Source organism: Lontra canadensis, unplaced genomic scaffold, assembly GCF_010015895.1.
Source record: "Lontra canadensis isolate GAN:19392208 unplaced genomic scaffold, GSC_riverotter_1.0 scaffold54, whole genome shotgun sequence".
NCBI lineage: Eukaryota > Metazoa > Chordata > Mammalia > Carnivora > Mustelidae > Lontra > Lontra canadensis.
In genome coordinates this window covers 8921064-8929750 of record NW_022631048.1, presented here as the reverse complement: position 1 = coordinate 8929750, position 8687 = coordinate 8921064, and the positions used below count along the sequence as shown (strand labels likewise).

The 8687-nt window shown below is 48.0% G+C and overlaps 1 pseudogene; it reads right to left on the bottom strand.

The window, feature by feature from the left end:
* Window positions 1-6169: 6169 nt before the first annotated feature.
* LOC116877884 lies at window positions 6170-7928 on the bottom strand (annotated as a pseudogene).
* Between the last annotated feature and the right edge of the window lie 759 nt (window positions 7929-8687).

The window sequence follows — 8687 nt, the reverse complement described above, 5'->3', positions numbered from 1 at the left end:
CCTTTGGGGCCACAGTTAACTTGGCTGCAGCCTACAGGCCAGCGTGCCCGGACTCTGACTCTGTCTTGCCAGGGGGCTCTTTCCCTCCATGCAACCATCAGAAGGGGGATAATTGCAGTGAGCCAAGCCCTATAACCTTCACAGTACTTCATGCAGTTTGATAAGGTGGGTGTGAGTTCACCGGCGAGGGGTGGAGTGTCTGACTTTGGCTAAAGTCATGATCGTAGGGTCATGGGCTCGAGCCCCACATTGGGCTTCATGCTCAGCATGGAGGCTGCTTGAGATGCTCTCTCTGCCTCTCCATCTGCCCCTCCCACTCGTGCTCCCACTCACTTAAGAGAGCAAGACGGAGAAAGACTGGCTCCAGAGAGCCAGACTCCCTCTTTCTTCTCCAAGCAAATGTTAGAAGTGTCTGGGTTACGAATTGATTGAGAAGTTAAAATTTAATTTAGTGAAAGAATGGCTTGAAAAGCCTATGGAGACATTCTATAATTTCCCTCTAGCAGCTCTGTTCATGTTTGTTTTCAAAACAACTTTCCAACGGTGTGTGACAGAGCTGGTGTGTTATGCTGAAAACGGCGCTGCTGGGTCAGATATTGCAAAGCCCAACCAGCAGAGCTGATACCAATGTGCACAAGTTCGACAATTAGAGACTGGGTGGCTCAGTGGATTAAGCCTCTGCCTTCAGCTCAGGTCATGATCTCAGAGTCCTGGGATTGAACCCCACATCGAACTCTCTGCTCAGGGGGGCCCTGCTTTCCTGCCCCCCCACCCTGCCTGCTGCTCTTGTGACCTTTCTCTGTCAAATAAATAAATAAAAATATAAAAAAAAAAACAGTTTGGACAATTAGGGGTACCTGGGTGGCTCAGTCCTTTGGGCGTCTGCCTTCAGCTCAAGTCATGATCCTTGGGTTCTGGGATTGAGTCCCACCTTGGACTCCCTGCTCAGCAGGAATTCTGCTTCTCTCTTTCCCACTCACCCTGCCTGTGCACGTGCTTTCTCTCTCTCTCTCTCCCTGTCAAATAAATAAATAAAATCCTTTAAAAAAGAGTTGGATGATTAAGTGCCTGAGGCCCCCAGGCAACTGGAGATTATGGTTCCAACCCAAGGCTGGAGGACTCCAAAGCCTGTGCTCCCTCACACCCTTTTGTTTCCAGTTGTGTCACCCTTGGGGCTCATCCACACGGGACCTTGTCCTAGAGCACAGTGCTGAGGTATGGCAGAGCTGTGGGCAGGTGCAGCACCTGCATGGTCTAGACGAAGCTCTGAGCACTGTAAGGAGAAACGCATTATGGATGAGTGTGACCCTAACAGAGCGAGCACGCAGCCGTTTCCTGCCCCTATGTGATGCGATGGTTGGCTCTGGGGTTGGGTTGGCCCGGGCTGGAATCCAAGTACACATTAGGCTTTCTCTGACCCTCGATTCCCTTATCTACAGTAAAGTAATAATTCTTCTTCCATAGAGTTGCTGAACAAATGAAAACAATCATACTTATATAAAGTACCCAATTCATCTCAAGAGCCTTCTTTCTCTTACCTTTGGCCACTAGGAACCTCAAAGCCCATTTGGTGGCTCATCTACACCAACTGTGCAAGCCCAAGTGGTCATTATTTCTGCAATCCATCATTTACCTTTGCCCTCATCTTCCTATGGCATTTTCCCAGGCTCTGAGGTTTTACCTAATAATTGCTATTTTCTTATGTGGCTGTGATGGTTAACTTCATGTGTCAACTCCACAGGCCTGAGAGATGCCCTAGAGCTAGTAAAGCATTTCTGGATGTGTCTGTGAGAGTGTCTCTAGAGGAGATTACCATTTGATTTAGAAGACTGAGTCAAGAGATCTGCCCTCACCCTGGCAGGCCACATCAGCGGATCTCACGGATGCCCAAATGGAAGGAGAGGGTGAAGGACAAGGGCACGCCCTCTCTCTTCCTGAGCTGAGACATCCACCTTCTCCTGCCCTCGGGCACTGGAGCTCCTGGTTCTTGGGCCTTTGGACTTGGAGTAAATGATACCAACGTCTTCCCTGATTCTCCAGCTTGCAGGTGGCTGACTGTGGGAGTGCCCAGTTTCCATAACGATGTAAGCCAATTCTTATAATAAATCTCTCATCTCTTCCTGTGTGTTTGTGTGTGTGCGTGTGTGTCCTGTTATTTCTTTCTCTGGGGAGCCCTGACTGACACACATGAATTTCTGCTAGAAGCTTATTAAAAAAAAAATGAGGAAATAAATAAGGAGACATTGCAATGTTGCAATGTTGCTTTTAATGCTCTGGGGGCTCGGGATAATTTTCTCTGTGCAACTCTGACAAGCTGAGTGGCATTTGAGACGTGCTTCTTGATACACAGGGTCAAAGACTCACTGGGACTGGCTGGACAACAGGAGGTCCCAAGCTTATTGGGGACATATTAATTTCAAAAAGTGTTTAATGTAGCCGACAGCCTGTTGCCTATGGTGGAAGGGCCAATTTGTGGCCGTTGTACTTTCTAACATTTTCCAACTTGTTGGCTACATAGAATCACCACCATCATCATCATTGTCTCCCCAATTAATAAACATGTCATGATTCCAATACTAACTTTACTGCCTTGCTTAAATGTCACACTGTGATCCCTATATCCAAGCCCTTCCTCTCGTTTCTAAGAGTTATTTATCAAAGCAAGCTTTCCCATTTTTCTTGGGTGATTCCCTGTCACTTTTCTGAAGCCTCTGGAGGGGCAAGTCCACCATGGCTGCACAGATCCCCAGAGAAGCAGAGCAGACTTGTGTCCTGGGACATCGGTGCTTGATATTGTGGAAAGAACATGGATGGGAAGTGCATGAACTTGGATTTTAGTCAAGTTCTGCTATCAGCAGAGGGCTATCAGGTTATCAGCTGAGGTTTCTACAAGAAGCCACTCCTTTTCCAGTTTGTGAGGCAGGGAAATTGACAAGACAATCTTGATGTTTCTTCCAGAGCTAACCAACATCCCCTGGATCCTTTTTGGTAGACATGGTAGGAATGGCCCTAGAGAGGAAACATTATCCTTGAGGGTGTTGTTCATTGCTCTGGTGCCGCTCTGTGTCCTCCTCCTGCATTGGACTCTTAGTCTGTCCCCGTGCCACAGCTGTCCCTATGCCTCAGCCCACTCCAGCTCGCCTGGAGGCACCTTATGCTCAGCATGTTTCCTGACCTTCTGTCAGGCATGCCTCATTTATTGCTCACCTGCTGGAAAATACCATTTCCTCTAGGACAGTAGTTAGTACCCTGATCAGAGGAATATGTTTCTTGCCATCTTTCCAGGGTGATCTACACTTGGCGTGGGAAGATGGCTGGAAAGAACAAATTTAACCCTGCCCTGCACCCCATGAATCTGAAATGATTCTCTTTAAGGTATGACATAGACAGAGGAGGGTCTGTTTCTAAGGTTCTGCAGAGGGAGCTGTGACTGCCCTCATTTGTAAGGGGTGGGACCCCCTCCCTATCTCAGCTGGAAGCCAGGAGGGGCAGGGACCTGGCCTGTTCACCACAGCATGACCCACAGCCTCTGTCCAGCTCTCCTTTGTGGTAGGCGCTTACTGAGAGCATCTAAAATTAAATCATATATCTAGCTTGGGAACTCCATGGGTTCAGCTGACTCAGGGATTGAGGATCAATGAGAAAATATTTAGATAAAAAGGCAGTGGACAGTGGAGTAAGGGGGGTGGGCTGAAAGCCCACCTGAGGACTTCATCAATGGACACCAGTGAATTGTGAATTCTTTCTTACGGTGACTTCTCTCTCTTTTTTTGCACAAGTGCTTATGAATCATTTTCAGTGGGTGGGCGTAGGCTGCTGAAAAGTTATTCTTTTTCCTTAGTACTGTTATTTTACTGCTTCCCAGTTAGAACCATTGTCCATTCTCTCTTCTTTCAGAGTCTCTGCTTGCTAAAGGCAGACTTGCACCTGACCCATCTTAGCAGCTCCCAGATCCTCTCAAACTACTTTAGTTCTAGAAGTCTAGGACTTACAGCATATTGTTTATTTTTGGTGAGTTCTCACAGACACTGCAGGCGGTATTTTCTCTATGATCTTGTAAGAGGTTGTCCCCCGGTCCACTTTTTATTCATCTTTCCCCTTGCACTCCCATTCTGGCACAAAAGAATACACTATAATTTAGTGCAATTCAAACTGGATGTGATTCAACTTCCTTCAGCTCAATAATTTCTATGGTGCTTGTGTGTCAGATACTACTCCAGGCACTGAGAATACAAACGTGAAGGGATAACACACTTGCATGCAATTCACCAAGTGGAGATGGGCATCACATTCAGACCCATTCCAGGGCAGTTCTCATTGAGAACTGGGGGACACCAGGCCTCAGGAACTAGCCAGGGGTGGAGCCTCCGATGTGTTGATCAAGGAAAAAGGTGGGTAGAAGGAAGTCGTTGGGGGAACTGCTTTCTGAAAACGTGGGGAAAGAAGGAGCAAGACCAATGGCTGGGCTAAATAGGATGTAGGAGGAAAAATAAAAAAACAAGAAGGGAAGAAGAGAAAAGTATTCCCAGAGAAGAAGTCAGGGGCTGCTCCAGAATGTCTCCATGGTACCCAGAAAGCTCTGTGGAGAACACGGAGAACAGTGGGTGACCTTGCTGCACAGTACTCTTGGGCAGAGTAGTACCAGTGCTTGGTTTAGTCTGGGTAGGGCTAGCAACTGAACCCAAGAATATTCTTGAGATTAGGACCCAAGATAATAGTACTGAGGAATAACCAAGAGCAAGGCTGTTAGGAATGAGAGAGGCAGGTGGTGGATGATGGAAGCCCAAAACAGATTTCCAAGTTTCTGTGGGTGAAGTGGGCAATCCTGAATTCAGAGATGAGACTGTAGTTCTGCGGAAAGGTGGCTAGGAATAGAGGACTACAGTACTCCAGAAGATATGTGTCTTATCCGTCACCTGAGTGGGGGCTGAGGTTTGTAGGGGCAGGTCAGCAGGGAGGGAGGGCAGGCAAATGGGGCAGGAGTTAAAGCTCTTGGAGGAGATGAGTGCGTTACACAAGCAAGGGACAGCCTGGTGCCTGAGGGTAAGGGGCGGCGTTAGAAAGCAAGATGGCACCCTGGGCATATCCTAGTTTTTACTTCTCTTTGCAAGTTCCTTATGCCTGGTAGGGTTGTCAATATTGGTGACTCCTTCAACTGCTCATCTCTGGAAAGGGCCCATGACCCAGGCCTGGCCAGCCGCAGCATCCTTAGCAAGGGACCACTCCAGCGGCTGGAACCATGACCCAGGCAGGGTCAATGTGTTTCATGGAATTCAGTTGAGTTTGGTTTGGTTTTTGTCTCCCCCCCACTCCAAGTACAAACCTTATTTCTATTGCAGGTATGTTAATAATAAAAGCAGTAGTTGTCGTGGTAGTAAAAACAGGGGATGGGGATTCTGTTATATGGTTTTCAGAACAAGCCCTGGAGCTTAGGCCTCAGGCCTGATCCAGGCAGAACCCATCATGACTCTGGTGGCAACAGGGAACCCCCAACCTTCTCCATCAGAAGACAGTAAAGACAAAGGAGCTGTGCTCCCTGCCAGAAACAGAAGGCAGTTATGCCAAATGCCAAAGGAGCAGATTAAAACAAAGCTTCTAGTGCACTCACCTCTAGCTCAATTCATCTCCAAGACTTTGTTCCTAACATATATTGCAACTGGCCTGAACACTTCACCAGACGGCCTCAATTTGCACCAGAGGCCCAGATTCTAGAGTGGGGAGGGACAGTACATAGGAGAGTGTTCCTAAAAGTTCCCAAACTGAGACCCCTGCAGAGAAGAGAATCACTTCATTGGTGAGTACCAGGTTTCCAGAAACCTCTCTCCTCTTTCCTCCAGGATGACACAGCATCAAGAAGCAGTGACAATAGTAAGTAAGTCAAAAGACGGAGCCTTAGGGGCTGAAAGGCCATACGTAACTTGTATTCCTGCTCAGCCAAAAGGCAGCAGTTAAAGACGAAACATTTCTCAACAGCCTCCCTGCTAACCCTCCCCCAAACCCTCAGACTCCCACAGCACAATCTCAAAAACACAGAATGGCCATGACTTAGAAAAAGTTAAAATCTGTAGAATCTCCCCTGCCCACAGAGCCCAAGAAGTGGGTCCTGAACCACGGCATGTGCTGCCGTGCAGAGAAGACAGAATCACCCTGCAGGTTCTATGTGACCACATCACTCCTCCTCCTCTTCCTCCTCTGCATCCCCCCCTTGCTTGGGGGTTTTGCTTTTGCAGTTCTGTTCCAGTAGCTGGAGGCTGTGGGGGTGACCCGTGAGTTCCTGCCACCTCCGCTCTTACCACTTATTCTGTATCTCCCTGAAGCCCATGGGGGCAAGTGGGTAGAAGTTTTTCTGGGTAGAGATTTCGCACTGGGTGAATCATTGGAATGTGTCTGGTGGCCATGGCCACATCATGGCTATTTTGATGGCGCACTCGGCCATCCTGGCTGTCTAAGTTGTTGAGCTTCAGTATGCGAGGAGGGCTAGGCTGGCACCCAGATCTGGGGCCTGATGTGGATGTGGACATTTGGTTACAAGTAGCTATCTAGCTGTCATATCGATAATAGGTCTGCTGAGGGGAAGAAGGTAGGTGGACCCTTTAGCCTTTCCTGCTTAACATCATCCATGTAACCAGAAAACAAGTCTCCCTGGTGTCTGACACGCTCCTTGAGCAGCTCTGGTGGGGTCTCTGGAGGCTGGAAATCCTGTCTAGGAGTCCCCTCTGTCACACGGTTGTTTTCTGTGGATGGGCCTTGGTCACTGGTCCTGGTGATGGAATAGAAGCACCTCCTCCTCGTGTACCCCACAGAATTCACATGGGATGATGATACTATCCCTCACAGCGGGTGCATTTCTCAGGACCATCAAGGAGTCGAACTGGTTACTCACAGCCTGCTGCAAAGACTTTTAGAAGATGACATCGGGTCCTCCACCCCTTTCGGGGGAAGTATTGCTCATACTGAGTGTACATAAGGCAACGGAAGGACTACAGATTGTCTGATGGTCAACCAGCAGTTCCTGTGTGCAGAGCTCCTCACAAAACTCACAAGGCAACATGGCCTGGTCAGCTGCACCTTTCATGTCATTCAGAGCTTTGGACGCTTCAAGGGACTTGTTTGTACCACAGGCAGCCCTCCAGAAGTCCTGTTTTTCCACATTGCAGACCTGTCCTTCATTTTCCAGACTTAGGGCCAACCTGAAGTCCAAGTTTGCACTATCTTCTTTTGGGGGCTGTCAGGTTCTATTCCTTCCCTGCCTTTCTCGTTCTTCCAGTAGATTATTCTGAGCTGGAATCTGGGCTGTCGTGTTCCTTTGGTTGATAGTTCTACTATGGAAAGTGTCTGATTCAAAGGCTCCCGGGGCTCTTTGGGGTAGCCTCATAGGTGGGTCCAGAGCCTCAATTTGCCTGAGGAGCTGGGATGCAATGTGGATGCCATCTTGACCCCTGGACTCATCAGATGCATTAGGAGGCATGGCAACCTCATCTCTCTTTTCCTCCCCGTCTCTTTCATAAGCATCAGGATGAGTCTTCAGATCTTTCACCAGGACATTGCACCCACAACTGCCCCAAAACTTCATTTGGGCACCACAGTAATCTCCATCGTCCTTTAGTTTGAGAACAGAAAGTTCGAAATCACAGTGCTGGCAGAGGGTAAGCCATAGAGGACCCTCAGTCTCCTCACGCTTCTTTAACTGCCTCTTCTCCAACTTCTTTGACATTTGCAGGTCACCTGACAATGTTCTGTAGCCATGTGACTCTCCATGTCAGATTTGGGAAATGGTTCCTTGCAGATAGGACACATACCAATGTTCCTTTGACAGTGGGTCTCATGGATGATAAAATTGAACACAGGAATTTCTTTTTTTGTAATTGTCACACAGTTGAGTGTCCTGGTCATCTAGAAATTCAACCATCTTTAGTTCTTCCTGAAAACCGGGATGGCAGCAAGGACTTGCAGCAGACCCACTAGCCACAGACACAGAGCCTGGTTTTTTGCTTATTTTTTATTGATCATAGTCAAAGCACCTAGAACAGTGGTTTTCAATAAATATTTGCTAAATATAAGTGGGCATAGATATTGGAAAATGGTTGCATGGGGTCGCTGATGTGGAATCCTGTGACGCTGACGGTGACCATCTTGCCCATTCCATGGAATGGGATTTTCTACAGAATAACACCAAGCATAGAACACCAGAAAACAGTGATAGGAAGATAATAAGAGGGACTGGAGGGGGTGGGGAGGGAAGAGGTAGAGGGGAGGGAGGGGATGTGATTTACCTAGTGGCCAGGGATCCCAACTCCAGTGACAGAAACTTCAGCTCCTCCAGAGCGGTCTTCAATAATATCTGAGTGTCTTTTCCAAGCATGCAAACAGAAGTCCCTATGGGTTGCTCTAAATCACTTTCTATTTTGTGGTAGAAAGAGGTGAGATGGTGTTTCCATGGTTCTCATGGCCATGGTGGGCCAGGCATCGATGCATGGAGGAAGTGTGCCCTCTCCACCTATGACCCAGATGTGACTATCAATGGGACTCGGTTGATGAGCTGCCCAGGCACAAGCAGCCCACAGTGTAGACTTGCCTCTTTCCCATCCCCTGGGACCTTATATTGCACTTTGAAAGATAGAAATACTCATGGGTATTAGGGAAAGGCTTTACTTTTATTGGGATTATTTTAATGAAGAGCCAGATGG